The sequence below is a fragment of the Theropithecus gelada genome, chromosome 11, assembly GCF_003255815.1.
Source record: "Theropithecus gelada isolate Dixy chromosome 11, Tgel_1.0, whole genome shotgun sequence".
Taxonomy (NCBI): Eukaryota; Metazoa; Chordata; class Mammalia; order Primates; family Cercopithecidae; genus Theropithecus; species Theropithecus gelada.
The window spans coordinates 85,314,600-85,332,676 of record NC_037679.1 but is presented as its reverse complement, the minus strand read 5'-3'; the positions used below and the strand labels follow the sequence as shown (position 1 = coordinate 85,332,676).

Here is an 18,077-nt window from a genome sequence, read left to right as displayed (position 1 = left end):
TTCCTCCAAGGTCGCAGATCACCAGTCATTTGTTGTACCAGGACCTGACATATATCTTCCTTTACCACCCCCTTTTTGAGAGATTACCAACACTCAATCAAGGTGAGGTTTTCTTGCTGCAGCTATTATAACAAACTCAGCTTTACTTCATCAGCATGTTTGTCTGACGGTATTTCTGGGGTGGCTGATAGTTGACACTAGGAAGCCTAAGATTAGGGCCATAATTACACATTTAAGGTCTCCTGGTGTCATAACCATACTCTGCCCTTTGAGGAGAGTAAATCAACCACTTGGTATTTCAGCCACTGCTTTATGGCTTTGTATTGGTATTTTCCCATTTTGCCCACTTAAACTCTTTCAGCAGTGGTGTCTGTGCTCAGGTCAGAGGCAAATCTGTAATTCCTATGGATGGTGGATAGGATGTCGCCATTAGAATTTCATAGACAGGAGGGAGAAGAAACACCAGTGAAGAAAGAAAGTCTTTAGAGGACCTCAAGTCATTTAATACCTCAGAAAGCCATAATGTAAGACATAGAGATGGATTTTAATTAAGCTGATATCCTCGATGTCAGGCCAGCCTGCAGCGTGCTCTCCCATGAGTGTTTATTGTCCCACTTTCCCACAAAAAACGCAGGGCGTTTCATCTGTGGAAATTCCTTGAAGGGAGTTTGGCTCTCAGCTGTTCTCAGCCTGAAGAGGAGGTTCAAGTAGGTATTGGAACCCTTGTTAAAAGGTTAAGTTTTCTAGAAATAATGAGTGGTCAACAGATCCTACTAGGTAAGAAACAATCTAACTGTTTCTGAAGAGTAGAAAATAGAAGAGGCAACACTTAATCTAAAAGATTACTCATCATGAAATTTGAGGCATGTCAAGAGGTTGCCACTCAGATTGTAGCAGACCCAAGGCCCAAGCAGAAGACTGCGGCTGCCTGGGTGGAGGATGTCAACCATGAGAGGCAGGTGCAAAGTTGGATTTCCAGAAATAACACAAGGAGCTAGGGAGTGTGCCAGACTCATTTATGGCCTCTGGATGCATGGCCAGAAAAGTAGGTAAAGAGGCAGCTGTGGCTACCAGCTGATAGGCCTCACAGCAGGCAAGACGTCTCTAGGCGGTTTGTGGTCCACACTGACTGGGGTCTCACTGAAGTAGGAGGTTGCAGGGTCACACCTTCACTAAGTATCTTCTTTCACTTTCCTCCCCAACAAGAGCACTGCTCCCTGTGGGTTGCCTGAAGATTTAAGCTACTTATATATACTTAGTTGTCATAAAATACCATGAGGACTATGTCGCTTATTGGGTATGCTCACTCTCATTTTTACAAGGTTACAAATTGGCTTATTTTTATTTTGTTTTGTTTTATTTTATTTTATTTTATTTTATTTTATTTTGGTGAGTCAGTTCCTGCCTCATGAGGCACAAATGTAAATCCATCCCAACCCACGGAATAATAGCAAATCAACAATGAACCTCCCCACCCCACGGGCCCCAGGATGCTGCTCTGCAGCTGGTTCATACTGAAGTTCTATCTGAGGTCAGAGACGTACACATTTTAAGGATTTTGTTTTATTCCAAGCCATTTGTTTTTCCTTCTGTATCAGATTTGCCTGTATATGAAAATATGCTGCATAAATTATAATCTTTACTCCTAATGTGTATTGCTAAGTTGCTTGTCACTTTTAGCAGCAGATTCTGTTTAATGACCATTCTCCTTTTAATTCAAGTGTTAAGAATCTGTAAAAGACAAAGTGCATATGGTAATGCTTCCTAACCCCTTGTTAATTTATTATGTATTAGTATGCTCAGTAGCTACCGTATATAGCCTGAATAGAGCCTACTCTGTTACACTCTCCAAAATTATTGTGCTAATGCAATGAGACAATCATTGCTCAATAGCAAAACAGTGTCTGACATATGCTAAGTGATCAATAAAAATCAGCTAGTACTTTTATTAAAGATATTTAAGTTATTCACTTATTAACTCTGCAAGGAACAACTGTACAAGAGGCTCTGTGTACACCAGTCGAGAGAAAAGGCATGTTTATCTAGACTAAACTTAGTCTAGGTTTTGAGATCCCAGGAGCATAGACAGATACTGGGGAAGAATAAGATAAGTTTACACAGTCTGGCCAAGATGGTGAAACCTCGTCTCTACTAAAAATACAAAAAAAAAATCTGGGCATGGTAGAGGGTGCCTGTAATCCCAGCTACTTGGCAGGCTGAAACAGAGAACTGCTTGAACCCAGAGGCAGAGGTTGCAGTGAGCTAAGATCGCGCCACTGCACTCCAGCCTGGGCAACAGAGTGAGACTCCATCTCAAAAAGAGATAAAAAAGAGATAAGTTTACACATGTTGCTTGAGCTTCTCTTTAATTCATTTAATTTTGTAGTTATACAACAATAGATTAGCTTGGTTTTATCTGTATTTACTCTTGGAGTTTAACCCATCAATGGATGGCTCATTCCTGGGAGAACAGGAAACGACAGCACACTGTACTATAACTGGTGACAAAGTGCTTAGTGGCAGAGCCAGAATCAACAGCCATCTGCTGCCAGTGTTAGCATTTTTCTGTGTCAATAATAGCAATATGCACTGCGATGTATCCATGAGTGTTTACTCCATCACAGATAACTTATTTAATTTGCCCAAGACCCTGGTGAGGAATTAGCCTCATTAAACAACTCTTTATGAAACAAATCTTAAATCAACATGGGAGATCCTCAGACTCCAGATTTTGTGCTCATTGTATATAGTTTTTTTCCAGGTCTTGCTACTTTTCAATATTTTAGGTGACAGAATTATCATTTTAAAAAATGAACTTAACAGTGCTAAGCCTTAAGTTCAATGTTATGTTCAGAGAAAGCTTTCCAAAAAGGGAAAAGCAATGAAAATACAACCTTGTCAAATTTGGTACCTTTTTTTTTTTTTTTTTTTTTTTACTAATCCTCAATTTCGTTTTCTATTATGGTTTTAAAGTTAGAAAATATATATTTTAACCTTTTTGTTATTTCTTTGCTTTAATATTGAAAGCCTCTCAGGGGTGTACTACCCAGAATCTCTGCTCACATTTGCCTGCCGTACCTTTTCCCTCAGAGACACAGGCGTTTGTATCACCTGCCCCTCTCTGAGCTTTTGCCAAACTGCCCCCCACCAACAACCCCACACACACACTGGTGCAAGGCTTCACATTTAGCTGCAACATTACCACAGGTTGATTGAAGGATCTCCTGGAAGTGCTGCCTCATCTCTCGTCCACATGGCCAAAGTCAAAGCAAGCAGAAAGAGGTATATAGAAGCCCCTCCACTGAAAATTCAGAAATCCCACTGGGAATTTATTTTTTCTCATTCAGAAAAAGGTGACCTTTTACTACCCTCACAGAGAAAGTAGAAATTTTCTCTTCTCAGAAATATCCATGAGGATTGATACTGGCTATTGATTGAAGTTTAAATCTGACATTCACTTCTATTATTCCATGAATATCACATGTTCCATGGATCTTGACATGTTGACAGTGTCTAGTGCAGCCTTAGACTGCAGTCACAGCAAGAAGCTGAGGACTTGCCAGTAGAACATTCTTGAAACAAACTTCTTAAATGTTTTCTGAAATGCATTTAAGGACATTTCCTTGCATATCCTCATTCATTTATCTAAATCCCTATTTTGCTAAATTCAAACCTTAGCAGTACAAACTTTGAAGACAATATGTTTTCATATATTCACTACTCACTGGAAAAATTAGTGCTTCCTACTATTTTTCCTAGAACTGTATCCTTTAAAGGTCTGGAAAGCAGTGGAAAGGCAGAACAATAGGTCTAATTACAGAGATGTTCTAGTTTTAATTTTAATCACTTAGTAGTACCCAGACTATTATTTATGTGATCATGAAAAATAAAAATAAAAACTAATTATGTGGGTAAACTCTGATTTTAAAAACCATTTTTCCAATATTTAGCCTTGTCAGCATACATAAAAGAAATATTTTGCATTTATAATATTTTAGGGGCTAAAGTACACTGATTAAATGTACTGTTTTGAGTGAATCATAAGTAATGCAGCCTTTACACTTTGGACTATAAAAAATGCCATTCACATTTAATTACATCTCATCACCAATCTTTCTTAACGGCCACTTAAGGCTTTAAACTCATCAGAGCAACATCCGGTTATAAAAAGGGTCTTCCAGTGTGGCAATTCCTCAAGGATCTAGAACTAGAAATACCATTTGACCCAGCAATCCCATTACTGGGTATATACCCAAAGGATTATAAATCATGCTGCTATAAAGACACATGCACATGTATGTTTATTGTGGCACTATTCACAATAGCAAAGACTTGGAATCAACCCAAATGTCCATCAATGACAGACTGGATTAAGAAATTGTGGCACATATACACCATGGAATACTATGCAGCCATAAAAAAGAATGAGTTCATGTCCTTTGTAGGGACATGGATGCAGCTGGAAACCATCATTCTAAGCAAACTGTCTCAAGAACAGAAAACCAAACACTGCGTGTTCTCACTCATAGGTGGGAATTGAACAACGAGAACACTTGGACACAGGAAGGGGACCATCACACACCGGGGCCTGTTGTAGGGAGCAGGGAGGTGGGAGGGATGGCATTAGGAGATATACCTAATGTAAATGACGAGTTAATGGGTGCAGCACACCAACATGGCACATGTATACATATGTAACAAACCTGCACATTGTGCACATGTACCCTAGGACTTAAAGTATAATAATAAAAAAAGAGAAAGCCAACTGTAGAGCAAGAGAAATAAAATTAAAACAAAAACAAAAAGCAAAAACAAATGAAGAGGGTGTTCTAGTCGAGTAACACCCACTTTCTAGGTGTATGTCAACAATGAATTCATTCCCTAATTACCTTAACAAAGGTGGGTTGCATGCTTTCTAAGGGCCGGGTGTTTTGTTAGGTTTATTCATACTTGTTTTATAACTTCACATATGTTAGCATCATCACTTTGTAGGAAAGAAAACTGAAGATTAGAGAGTTTAAGTCATTTGCCCAAAAAACACTTTATCAAGTTTGAATTTGGATCTGTGGCTTCCTCTGTAACCAAATACTACAATTTCAGTGTCAATTTTTCTCATTGGAAAGTGCATTGAAATGGTGTTTTAGTGGGTCATCCTACTAAATGCTTCCTTCCTTCCTTCCTTCTTTTCTTTCTTCTTGACTTTACTGGGGTTTAAAAAAATCTCTTTTTCTAGCAATACAAACGTTTGAGTAAGCAAAATATTTCTGTCAAAGTGATAATTTGTGTATGTGAAGCAAAACATCTCAACTTACTGAAAACTTGATTTTTAAATTCCAAGCCTGCTCTCCAGTTGTTGACACACATCTGAATCTCAGAGGAACGTTTTGGCCCAGGGAAAGATGTGGCAGTCATCAGCCTAAGGACAGTACCTGGAACAAACAAACAAAAAAGTATAAAAGTGGGTGAGATATCAAAAGAGAGTGTGTAGATTGAGAAGACCAGTTGGCTGAGATAAAAAAACAACCAACCAACTAATCAACCAAAAAACAAGACAGCCCTCAGGGAACAGGCTTATGCAGAAGGCAGGCAGAGGCCCGGGAACCATGCCGGAGTAAGGAGATGGCAGCTGAAGTCAGAGAGAGGCCTGGTGGCTGAGAAAACCGCAAGAAATAAAGAAGAGTTGGGTATAAATCTAGTATCTTAAATCTGAGTTATCAAGGTCAACCTTTAACCAAAATCAATATCTAAACGTTGCCAAAAAATAATAGCAACCCATTGGACAACCGTCAATGCCCATTGGATCCTGAGATCCTGGTCTCTAAAACTAACTCAGCTGGAAGAATCCAGGACTCATTGGAGACTGACTTGTTCCAAGTCTTGGGGCAAAAATAAATTCAGAAGGTGGTACCAACTTGCCGACATTGCTGGAAAGCAAGAATGCATTTTAAATTTCAAAAGAAATGCTAAAGGAGCAGAGAAATTTAATAAAGGGCTTTTAGGAGCCCAGTTGTTCAAAGCTTTAAAAACAGAACTCACAGCAATGAATTATTGAAATAAGTTGAGTTAATGAAAGGTGGTGAGTTAATTATATTCAAAGGAAAAAAGGATTCAAAAGGGAGACTATAATAACATATTTTTATTGAAATAAGTATGTGGCATTTGTGTGTGTCTCTCTCTAAGTGTGTGTGTGGGTGTGAGAGAGAGAGAGAATTTTACTTATTCTGTTAATTACATGGCTGTATGTATGTGTGACAAAATTAATGATATCAATTGTATGATGTTTTAGAATATGTTGAAACGGAACTATAGTAATATGTTTTATAATAACTGACATTTTATGTATTCTATCTATTATTTAGGATTTATTAAGTAATAAGACAAGAACAGCCATTTTAAAATGTCATTTAATTTCTCTAAGGAAATTTAATGACTGTGGAACTGAATTTGGTACTGAATGTTCAAAAACCTAAAAGTTTTTTCAAAGTCTTTATGTATATTTAAACAAAACCACGTCAATTTTGTTGTGAGTGTTCCTCATTTTCTACTCCTGAATGCACTGAATGACTGTTTTTTATTCTAGTAATGATATGGCTATATGTGCATGCAACGAAATTAAAATTAATTGCATCAATTGTATGATTTTTTTGTCCCAGAGGGCCTGGATTAATAGAAGTCCAGTTTCAATCAGGCAATTATCAACAGTGCCCAAACAGGACTGAAATATTTATTTGATTTGTCAGTAAAGGTGGAGTAGGATGACCTCAGCGGAGCCAATTCAATTGATTGAGCGTTGAGGCAGGAATACTGGAAGGTGTGTGTCCTTGAGAGCATTAGTCCCTAAAACGAAAGAGCCAGACAGAAACACAAGAAGTGTGCAGAATGCCAATGTGTGTGTATCTCATAATGTCTGGAAGATCAGTGTCCCTGCCGGGAAGGAAGAATATGGAAAACATGCAGAACAAAATCAGTAGCTAATGCATCAGTCTCACCAAGGGCTAAAGCAACTGAGCAGGAGGTCTGACTCCAATCAGAACTGGGCAATGTGGGACTGGAATCCAAGGTGCTGGGCTGTAAGGTCATTGCGCTTTGAAACAGGGACAAATAAAACACTTGAAAAGGCCGAACAAGGCAGTCCATGGGGTGAGAAAAATCACCCAGTGTATCTGCTGCTCCAGAGCTGCTCTCAGCTGAAAATCTCTAATCTTTAGCTAATTGAATCCCACTGAGGAGGTAACTTGTACAATTTTTGAAGAATAAATTCCAGTATGTCTGGGATAGTAATTCCAATTTTCTGGAAATATTAAAATGATTTCCTTAGTATCTCTTTAAGCTCAGGAAAATTTAGAATCAACAAAACAGATGATGAATTATATCAAATTTGTATATTGTATTTATTTGCTAAGGTAAGAAGCAATTGGGGAAGTTTTTGGTACTTAAAACATTTGTAATTGTTAAGACAATTTGTCTTATTAGATTACAGATTCATCTTTCTTTTCCAGTTAAAATGCAATTTAGAAATCAATTTTTGACTTTTGTCTTTAAGTTGAAAAGTATAAGAAATTAATCTAAATACAAAAACAATAATAGAATGTAAAAATAACATTTATTTATTATATTTCTGGGCTTGTTTAAATGCTTAAGATAGTTTTGCTTATTAACTAGCATATGAATTGCTTTAAAAGAGAGTGGATATATTCAATTTACAAATACTATTTAAAATATTTAAAGAAATTTAGTTAAGGCTTTCAAAATTGTCTTATAAATATTGAAATAGATTTGCAAATAAAATATTAAACTTGTAAGTTGAACATAATGACTTATGGAAAATCTTAAGTTTGGCATTTTATTTACTTGAATATTTTGATTAGTAATTTAAAAGGCAAGGAGCCACAGATAATCTTCTCTATGCACTGAAGCCACCCTTCAAGGCAACAACTCATACTAACAAAGTGGAATGAGCTGCTACTGGGACACGGACCACTCTGGGAGGGTAGGTGGAAAGAGAGGAGCAGGAAACAGAAGCTCATTCATGGAAACCAAAAGGAACAATAAACCAGAGCTGCCAAGAGAAGCACAGAGGATCTTCAAAATATAATACTAAGGGGAATATAGATCTAGACCACGGTACAATATTTGTGAATTTAAAACACATGCATACACAACCTGTAATTATACACTATGCAAAGATTCAAAGATACCACACAAGGGCATACGTCAAGCACATGGGCACCTCCGCAAGGAAGGGGTAATGGTAGATGAGAGAAGGGAGAAAATGAGAGGGCCTGGCAGGAACAATCGTGATAGGACCATAAACTAAGGAGTAGGATCAACCAAACCCATGGCTGCCTGTGTTTTAAATTGTTTTAAAAGAATAAAGAAAAGAAAACAAGGACAGAAAGGAGAGAGGGATGAAAATGAACTAAGAACCATACACTGGGGTTGATTCTATCCTGATCTGATCTGCAAAAGGCCCTTCAACTCAGCCTTCCTGTTGCAGGTTGGAAAAGATAGATAGATAGATAGATAGATAGATAGATAGATAGATAGATAGATAGATAGATAGATAGATAGATAGATGGATGGATGGATGGATGGATGGATGGATGGATGGATGGATGGATGGATGGATGGATGGATGGATGGATGGACAGTTGGATGGACAGATGGACAGAGGGATGGAGGGATGGATGGATAGATAGATAGATAGATAGATAGATAGATAGATAGATAGATAGATAGATAGATAGATTAGATAGATAGATAGATAGATAGATAGATGATAGATAGATGGATGCACAGTTGGATGGACAGATGGACAGAGGGATGGAGGGATGGATGGATAGATAGATAGATAGATAGATAGACAGATAGATAGTTTCTAGTGGGAAATATATATATATATATATATATATATATATATATCTTCAGACTCACCTGGCTCAATAAAATACCACACTTCATGTAGTTACTATTATAAGAGCGACTTCTTTCTTTTGCCTGTCCCTTCACTGGGATCTGATAAACACTAAATACTGGTGATAATTATGAGAATAGTAACTGGAGTCTGCATTTCCAAATGTGTGGATGAAGATAAGGTTCCCTTCTCAATTTTTTTAATATTACCATTTCTCACCATCCCCTAAATTTGTACAAGTCATTCTGAAATGAAACACCAACTATTCACACATTAACTGAAGCAATTATTTTTTTGCCCCTTCTTCCCTCTTTTTGTTCCAACCATTAAGAAATGTGAGAAACTAATTAGTCTTTATGTAAATTTAAATTAAACCATGTAAATTTTGCTGTGGGTGTTTCTCCTTTTCTACTCCTGAATGCTTTCAATGAATATTATTTATTCTGGTAGTTAGATGGCTGTATGTGCGTGTGATAAAATTAAAATTAATTGCATTGATTATATGATTTTTTTTTTTGTCCCAGGGAGCCTGGATTAATAGAAGCACAGTTTCAATCAGGCAGTTACCAATAGTGCCCAAACAAACAGGACTGAAACTATTCATTTGATTTGTCAGTAAAAGTGGACTAGGGATTTCTACAGAAGCCTCTGACATTCCCACACTTTACCTCAGGACAAACTTCGAGGTGGGAAACTAGTCAACAAAATAAAGGTAAGAGTTTCCAATTTCCAAAGGTGGGAATTGTCTCTGTAGGACAGAAGTGCAGAAACACTTTCCCATAGAGGACCAGATGGTGCATATGTTAGACTTTGTGGAAGAAGAGGCAAAACTGAGGATATAACAAAAGTACAAGAAAGAAAACTCCTGACTTCTCCACCCCATCTGCTATTTCCATGTTACTCACCACTTCGGATGCTGGGCTGCAGTGCTGTGAGCCTGCCAGCTGGGTGGAACCTCTGGGAGTGGAGGGGGAATCAGGGTGGAGCTTGGTGTCTGCAGCCCACAGTGCTTGCCCACTCAATCCCTGACTGCTGGACATGACAAAAACAGGCAGCTGTTTGGAGTTGGCTCAGAGGCCATGGTCCACTGATCCTTACTCTAAGGAGTCACAGTCACATCTACCCATAAGATGAACCATCCATGGCTAAAGATGCTTAATTGAGACAAGGGAGTACAATAATTACTGGATGAGACAGCAGGTCTTTAGTCTGGTGATGGCAGGAGCAATGGATTCACCAAACCCCTTTAATTTTCCTGCTAGCCACACTACTGGACTATATTGCCCAGCATTCCTTGCAGTTAAGTTGGGGTCATGTGACTGGGCTCCAGCCAATAAAAATGATGTGAGCCTGGCAGTAGAACTTTCTGCAAGGTTCCAGATTCCAGGGTGACCATAGCAGCTGTGTGTTATGGGGTCATAATGCAGAAAGACCAGGATCTTCAAATAACTACATAAGGCAGAGGTTTCCCCACTGCCCCCCACACTTGGGATTGTAATGCAAAGAATAAATAAATGTTTACAATGAAAACCACTGGCAGCTGGGGGTTGTCACAGCAGTGAAAAGACTGTGACTAACAGAGGCAGCAAGAAATAGAGGGGAGAGAGAACGGTGCCCATGTATGTTATCCTGCAAACGGGGCTCACTGTCCAATGTGCTGGAAGCCAGTACTATGACACTGGGTTTCTGAGAAAAGGAAAACTTTATACTGCAAGTTGACTCACAAGGAGACAGGAGTGAAGCTCAAACCTGTGCTAGTTTCTATTGGGAAAGGTTCACGGGGTGGATTCTGAGATTAGTAGGTAATTGATGGAAGGAAAGGGGAGGTCTGGAAAGTCCTTGGGCATGTACAGTTATCTTTTTGCACTAACTCATGTGCAATTGCAGGGGAAGTTAGTATGAAACATGCTGTGAAAATTCAGGCTGTGATGTCAGTAGGCTCGTCCTGTACAAACTCCAGTCATCCATACCAGTTCCAGCTGATTTCAGTCGGGTCTTTTATCTCATAAGCAAAGATTCAGTGCTTTAGCAAGTTGTTTCTTTTCTTATCTGCCATCCCACAACCTCAAGAATTTCTGTAAGCTACTGGTTTCTTCAACTTTTGGGGGCAGAGTTTCGTGTCTAACCCACAAAGTCCTAATAGTTCCATAATGAGGGACCCACACCTCCTAGAAAGGGGATGTTTCTGAGAGGGTCATCACTGAGGAGCAGAGCTGGACTAATACAAGATGAGACAAGACATGCCAACATAGAGGGCAGCCTTCTCAATGAGAGGCTCTCATTTTCAGATAGAAATAAGCTGTGTTTTCTCCATTTCATCTGCCTCCTGGTAAGCTATCATCCTGTGGAATCTTTGAGATGAGGCACCCATACTGTGCTCTGAAAGGAACAATAAAATTACCTGAGAGTCTTCAAAATAGGTGAGAGATAAAGGACAATGTTAGAAGAGGAGTATCCACAAAACCATGAGTATACAGAATAAGAAAATATAAACTGAGAATAGAGGGAGTCAGCAACAGTGGAACACGTGGATTTTACATAAATGTGCCCTATATGAACACCACAGGATAGCCAACCTTATGTTGTCTATCATAGAGGAGTCACTGGGGAAATATCCTAGCAAAATTACCATGTTTAATATGAAATTTTCAACAATCAGAACTTACAGAGTACAGTAGTTAAGAGTGTGGGCTTAGAAGGAAAAAAATCTGGTATAATTTGCCAAGTCTGGGACCTAGAGCAAATTTTCACCAAGCCCCTTTCATTTTCCTGCTAGCCACATGACTGGACTACATTGCCTAGCATCCCTTGCAGTTAGGTTGAGATCATGTGATTGGGTTCTGACCAGTGAAAATGATGTAAGACTGGCAGTAGAATCTTCTGCAAGATTCAGGATTCCAGGGTGACCATAGCAGCTGTGTGTTATGGGGCTATAATGCAGAAAGACCAGGGTCTTCAAATGACTACATAAAGCAGAGGTTTCCCTGCTGCCCACCCCCCTACAGATCCCTGCCGCATTTTCTCATCTGCTAAATGGGGATGATATTATTCTTTAATTCATAGAGATCTTGTAAGAATTAACCTAAAAATTTAGATACATTTTTTAAATGTGGCATTTATTAGGCAGTTGATGAATGCTAATTATTACGGCATTTAGTAATGCTTTAATAATAGCATTGGAGGTGTGAAAGTTGATTTGGCCGAGAAGCTCAATTGAATGGAAGTTCAACTGCCTGTTCCCATATACAATATCAGAAAAGTTATTTTGAATATTCATGGGATACCAAGAATAATCCAAATGGGAGGATGATAGCCCCAGCCCAATGTCAGTACCTGTTTTCTCTGGGAGGCTTCTTTGGAAAACCAGATATCTCATAGTTGGGCAGGTCTCCGCACATAGGCTTTACAGATCTTAGATTCTATGCCTTGTCTCTCTCACAAGGTCTTAATTGTCTGAGCTGAGTGCTGTTCTGCTGTTCATTTAAGAGTCTCCAAGTGGAGCCCATCATAGGCTAAATTGCCAAAACCCCTGGTACAGGTGTATGACTTTAGCTCAGACACCAGCACAGCCTCTGCTCTGATCCTGTTAGCCCTTGATGTCATCCAGTGATCTGAGCTGTTGCATCTTGACCTCCAGGAGTTGATTCCCTTGGGCCTAGGTCTTGTTTCCCAGGTCTGTCTCCATGCATGGCCTCTGCTCTGGGCCTCTTCCTGCCAAACTACGAGATCTTTATCATCGAAGTATCCTGGGGCCAGGTATCGTATTTACACAGGAAAAACCCAACACATGGTCATGACATTGTAGTAAAGAGTCTTGGATTCAGATGGAGGAGGAGAAAGAAACCTGTCCTGGGAGTCAAGATTCCCAAAGTGCACCTTCATCTCAATTAAGAGGCATGTTAGCTCTGCTGTCTAGACATTACTAGAGGGGAGTGAAGGGAAACAGATTTCAGGTATAGTGTTTTCTTTTTTTTTTAACTTTTATTTTAAATTCAGGGGTGCATGTGTAGGTTTGTTACATAAGTAAACTTGTGCCATGGGGTTTTATTGTACAAATTACTTCATCACCCAGGTATTAAGCCTACTACCCATCAGTTATTTTTCTTGATCCTCTCCCTCTACCCACCCTCCACCCTCTGACAGGCCCCAGTGTCTGTTGTTCCCCTCCATATGTCCATGTGTTCTCATCATTTAGCTCCCACTTATAAGTGAGAACATATGGTATTTGGTTTTCTGTTTCTGTGTTAGTTTGCTCAGGATAATAGCCTCCAGCTCCACCCATGTCCCTGCAAAGGACACAATCTCATTCTCTTTTTTATGGTTGCATAGTATTCCATGGTGTATATGTCCCACATTTTGTTTATCCATTCTATCATTGATGGGCATTTAGGTTGATTCCATGTCTTTGCTACTGTGAATAGTGTTGCAGTGAACATATGCATGTATATGTCTTTATAATAGAATGATTTATATTTCTTTGGGTATATACCCGTAATGGGATTGCTGGCTCAAATTGTATTTCTGTCTTTAGGTCTTTGAGGAATTGCCACACTGTCTTCCTTAATAGTGGAACTAATTTGCACTCCACCAACAGTGTATAAGAGTTTCTTTTTCTCCACAACCTCACCAGTATTTGTTATTTTTTGACTTTTTAGTGATAGCCATTCTGACAGGTGTGTGATGGCATCTCAAAGAGCTCCTGCACAACAAAATAAACTATCAACAAAATAAACAGACAACCTACAGAATGGAAGACAATTTTCCCAAACTATGCATCTGACAAAGATCTAATATCCACATCTATAAGGAACTTAAACAAAAGTACGAGAAGAAAACCAACAACTCCATAAAGAGTGGGCAAAGGACACAAACAGACACTTTTCAAAAGAAGACATACATGTGGCCAACAATCATATGAAAAAAAGATCAGGTATAGTGTTTTCAGTGATGGGACAGGCATGGAGGAAGATAATCAAAGTCCTCTCATGGGACATGGCAAGGAGATTAGAATGAAAGAGAACCAGGAAGATGAGGAAAGAGGAGCAGAGACAAAAATGGGGAAAGGAGGGCAAAGAAGAGTTGGGGTGGAGAGAGAAGACTCTAAAGACAGAGAGGATGGACATATGAAGAGAAGTTGAAGCTCAGGACCTGGTGGAGAGCCATGGGGTTTAACCTAAGGTATGAATGAATGTAGAGGACTACGTGCTCGCAAACAAGACATTCCGATAAGTCCTGCTCTTGCAAACAAAGCAGGGCGTTCCTTCCCTGTAAACAGGGAGGACAAAGGAGCCAGCTGCAAACAGCAGACCCTGGGGGCTTGTTTATGTGTAAACATCTTGAAAATCCAGAAAGTCAGGGAAAGGTCAGAAAAACAACAATGTGTCTTGTGACTTGGCAAGATTTCACAAACGACTGTATAAAATAAAGCAGAGCATGCCATTCGAGGCGGCCGCCATGTTTGTCTTGTCTTGTGTTGTCTTGTGTGTTCATTCCTTTGTTTAGGAAACACGCAGACCCCAGCAATGAATGGAAGCAAGCCATGGCTATGGTTGCCACCAAGCCAGGAGATGTGTTTCCCCTTGATTGAGGGGTGTGAGACCCCCAAGGTCAGGGCTCCTGTTCAGTCACGGGACTCTCCATCCCAGCTCAGACGCCCCCAGAGAGGATATTGCAGTCACTCCTAGAGGCCACTGCAGGGAACTGAAAATTATTCTCTGCTCCATTTTTTGTTGGTGGGGAGAAAGGATGAGGAATTAGTCACCCCCTTGTGGGAACCCAAAAGGTGCTTCTCTTAAGAGCCCTGCAAGGCCACAGGGACTCTTGCTTGGGTGCAGGAAAAATGCTGCTTCCAGGGAAGAAGCATCTCTGGCCCTGGCCTCCATTCCTTCAGTCCTCTTTAGTCTTCAGCCAGGGACAAGGACCGCAGGCTGCCCAGAGGTGAGAATGAGGCCTTGCTATTGCAGAGAACATAGGTTTGGGTTGGTGTGACTGGGGATAGGAATGGGGGTGGTCACAGGAGGCAGGAGGATCCGAAAGAGGTCTTGTTCACCAAGTACCCTCTTCTGTCACATCCCACTTGTGTGCTCACCAATGCATCATGTTAAGTAGTGCTGGACACATGTAAGATGTCTTTCTCTTCAGAGTGAGCCTCACAGGAGTAGGAAAGGGGGGCTTGGGGGAGGAATTGGGAGGGGAATAGGCACTCTCCTTGCAGCGCGTTGGCCCAGAGGAAAGAAAAGAAGCACTGAACATATGGTGCAACCCTGGGCCTCTCCGGGTTCTGAGAGCAAGACCAAAGGAAGCCAGGGAGGCATCTGGGGACAGACAGGCAGGTGGCCCCAGTCCCAACCTCCTCTGTCCCACTCTGTCTCAGATCACTGAAAAGTGGTGATGACTCTGGGAACCCCCTGTCCAGCCCCACAGTCTGGCAGCAAAGAGGAGCGTGGGACTGGGATAGACCACAAGAACTCCTCTCAGTCTGCCTCCCCACCAACTGGGTGACCTCAGGCAACGTGTTTCCCCTGGGTTCTGGGTCTAAAAACACCATTATGAAGAAAATATCAGAAGTAAAAATGTAAGTATAAAGTGTTTACCTCAGTGCCTGGCATAGTGCAAGTGCTCAAAAGCTGAGAAACTTCAGGAAGGATGGAAGAGGGAGGAACAATTCTGAAGGAGGGAGGCTGAGCCTCCACGATCGCTGCTGTACAGAAGCAACGCCCCACAAGCTCAACACCTGAGCCACCAAGCTGCTGTAGTGGGAGAAGAGTCTTCGTTGTCCTCACTTTGCTGTTCTCATCAAAATCTGCCTCCAAATCTGGCTGTCTTGGGAGTATAGTCACTTCTTCCTGTTTCCAAGGATGCTGAAGACCACATTGCTAAGAGACCAGGTCAGAACTTGCCCATAAGGTGATTCCCCTCCTCCCACCAACTTAGAGAAGAGCAAGCTCCCATTTCTGCTTTTATAAAACCGCTGCTTCTAAAACGTATATGAAACAGCTGTTTGCAAGACACTGGGCATCAGGCAAAAGAGGATGTTGGCTCCTGAAAGATGAGAAAAAAGCAAGGCAGGCCCTACAATTGTCCAGCTTACTACAGGGATAGAGTTTCCGGTTGTAGGGCCTGCCTTGCTTTTTTCTCATCTTTCAGTGACTATTTATACTTTGTTTGGTTTGGTTTGTTTCTGGTGGGAGGGCAATTCCATTCCCTGTTATTACATCTTGGCTGAAACAGAACCTCCTCATTGCAACTTTAATTGCAATTTTAAGTAATTTTTACTCGATGTCCAATTTTGGCCACTTATTAAACAAAGTCTGTTTGAACACAGTAAGTCCACTTAACACTTAGCCATTTTATAAGGAGTGTTGCTTTGTTTCAGTGACTATTTATCCTACCCTAGGCACTGACGTATGATATTTATTCATCCATTTAAAACTCAATGATTGTTTGAGGGGTGTGCAAGTATTTAAGATCTTCATTGTGGAAACAGAGGATTAAGGGATGAAGAAATACACATGAATAGCGTAGCTTGCAAATGATGGAAGCTGGATTTCAACCGAGGCAATGTCTCTAAAACCTGCACTCTTCATTGAAGAAGACGCTATGCTGCCTAGCCCAGGGTGGAGTCGTATCAACCATGACTAGAAACTTATTTTCAGAGCAATACCCCATTGGGATCTTTCACAAACAATAAACCTCTCATTTCAGTGTTAAAATATGAACCACGTCACACACAGCACACTGAACGGACAAAAGCTTCTTTTAAACAGAAAAGCAGTTTCCTGCTCTCGCATGGACACAGATGAGCAGGTTAATGCTTGTCGAGGGCCCAGAGTAAAACATGCTAGAGGAGGAGTCAGGAGATCTTAGGTAAGACATTGCACAGTTTGCTTTTCACACTGTGTGGATTAGTAGAAGGAATAGGAAGGGCCATGACCCAAGAAAGGGACGATGGGAAAGAGTGCTATCAACCCCTTCAATAATATCCAAATAGCCACATCAAAAACCAACCGCTTCTGTGCACTGTCCCTCACTGTTTGCATGCCTGACATTTCACTCCTACCGTGACTTGATGAAATAGAGGTGCTCTCACTTCCCCAATTCAAAAATAAGGAGTTTTGACGCTCAGAGAAGCTGAGAGGGTCACAACCCAAGATCACATCTCTAAAGGCTGGTGAAGGTGGGAGTCATACTTAGTTAGGCCTCTGGCTGCAAAGTCCTCATTCTTACCCAATATCTTCCATTGTCTCCCCAAATGCTTTATGGAAATTAATTCATTTTCTTTCCCTAGCAGCACTCAGAGGTAAGTACTGTCATTAACTGAGGTAAGTACTATCATTAACGGATATAATTTGGATCTGTGTCGCTGCCAAATCTCATGCTGAAACGTAATCCTCGGTGTTGGAGGTGGCCTGGTGGGAGGTGTTTGGATCACGGGGTTGGACCCCTCATGAATGGGTTAGCGCCATCCCCTTGATAATGAGTGAGTTCAATTCACACAAGATCTGTTTTTTTAAAAGCGTGTGGCATCTCCCCTTTCTCTCTCTTGCACTTGCTTTTGTCATGTGAAGTGCATGCCCCCGCTTTGCCATGAGTAAAAGCCTGAAGGCCTGTCCAGAAGCTGAGCAGATGGCAGTGCCATGCTTCCTGTACAACCTGCAGAGCCGTGAGCCAATTAAACCTCTTTTCTTTATAAATTACCCATTCTCAGGTATTAATTTATAGCAATGCAAGAATGGCCTAACACCTTATCCCCAAGGTTTAGTTGAAAAATCTGAGACACAGACTGGTTAACCAATTCCTAGGGGGAAAAAATTCACCTGAACTTGATATTGCCAATTATAACAGCAGCAGCAATAATAATAACCAACAAGTACAGAGGATTTATTATGTAACTGGTACTATTCTAAATGCCTTATATACATGAGCTCTATTAACTTATTAAATATTTTCAATTACCCCACAATATGCTTCTATTATTAGCGCTCTTCAACACATGAGACAACCCAAGCAGAAAAATGTGAAGTGGCTGCTATAGGTCATATAGATGGTAAGAGCAAAACAGATTTTACCCCAGGGCAAGCTGGCTCTAAACCCTCGCTCATAACCATTATGCTACACACACATACACACACACATTGCACACACAAATATATGCACATACAAA

At 40.5% G+C, this 18,077-nt stretch overlaps 1 long non-coding RNA gene across 1 annotated transcript; it reads right to left on the bottom strand.

The window, feature by feature from the left end:
- Positions 1–1,543: 1,543 nt before the first annotated feature.
- On the bottom strand, positions 1,544–10,205 carry LOC112635570. Its single transcript, XR_003121940.1, has 5 exons — positions 10,100–10,205; positions 9,820–9,946; positions 5,313–5,429; positions 3,203–3,301; positions 1,544–1,731 (listed from the first exon to the last, which is right to left on the bottom strand). It is a non-coding gene; the product is annotated as an uncharacterized LOC112635570 (long non-coding RNA).
- Between the last annotated feature and the right edge of the window lie 7,872 nt (positions 10,206–18,077).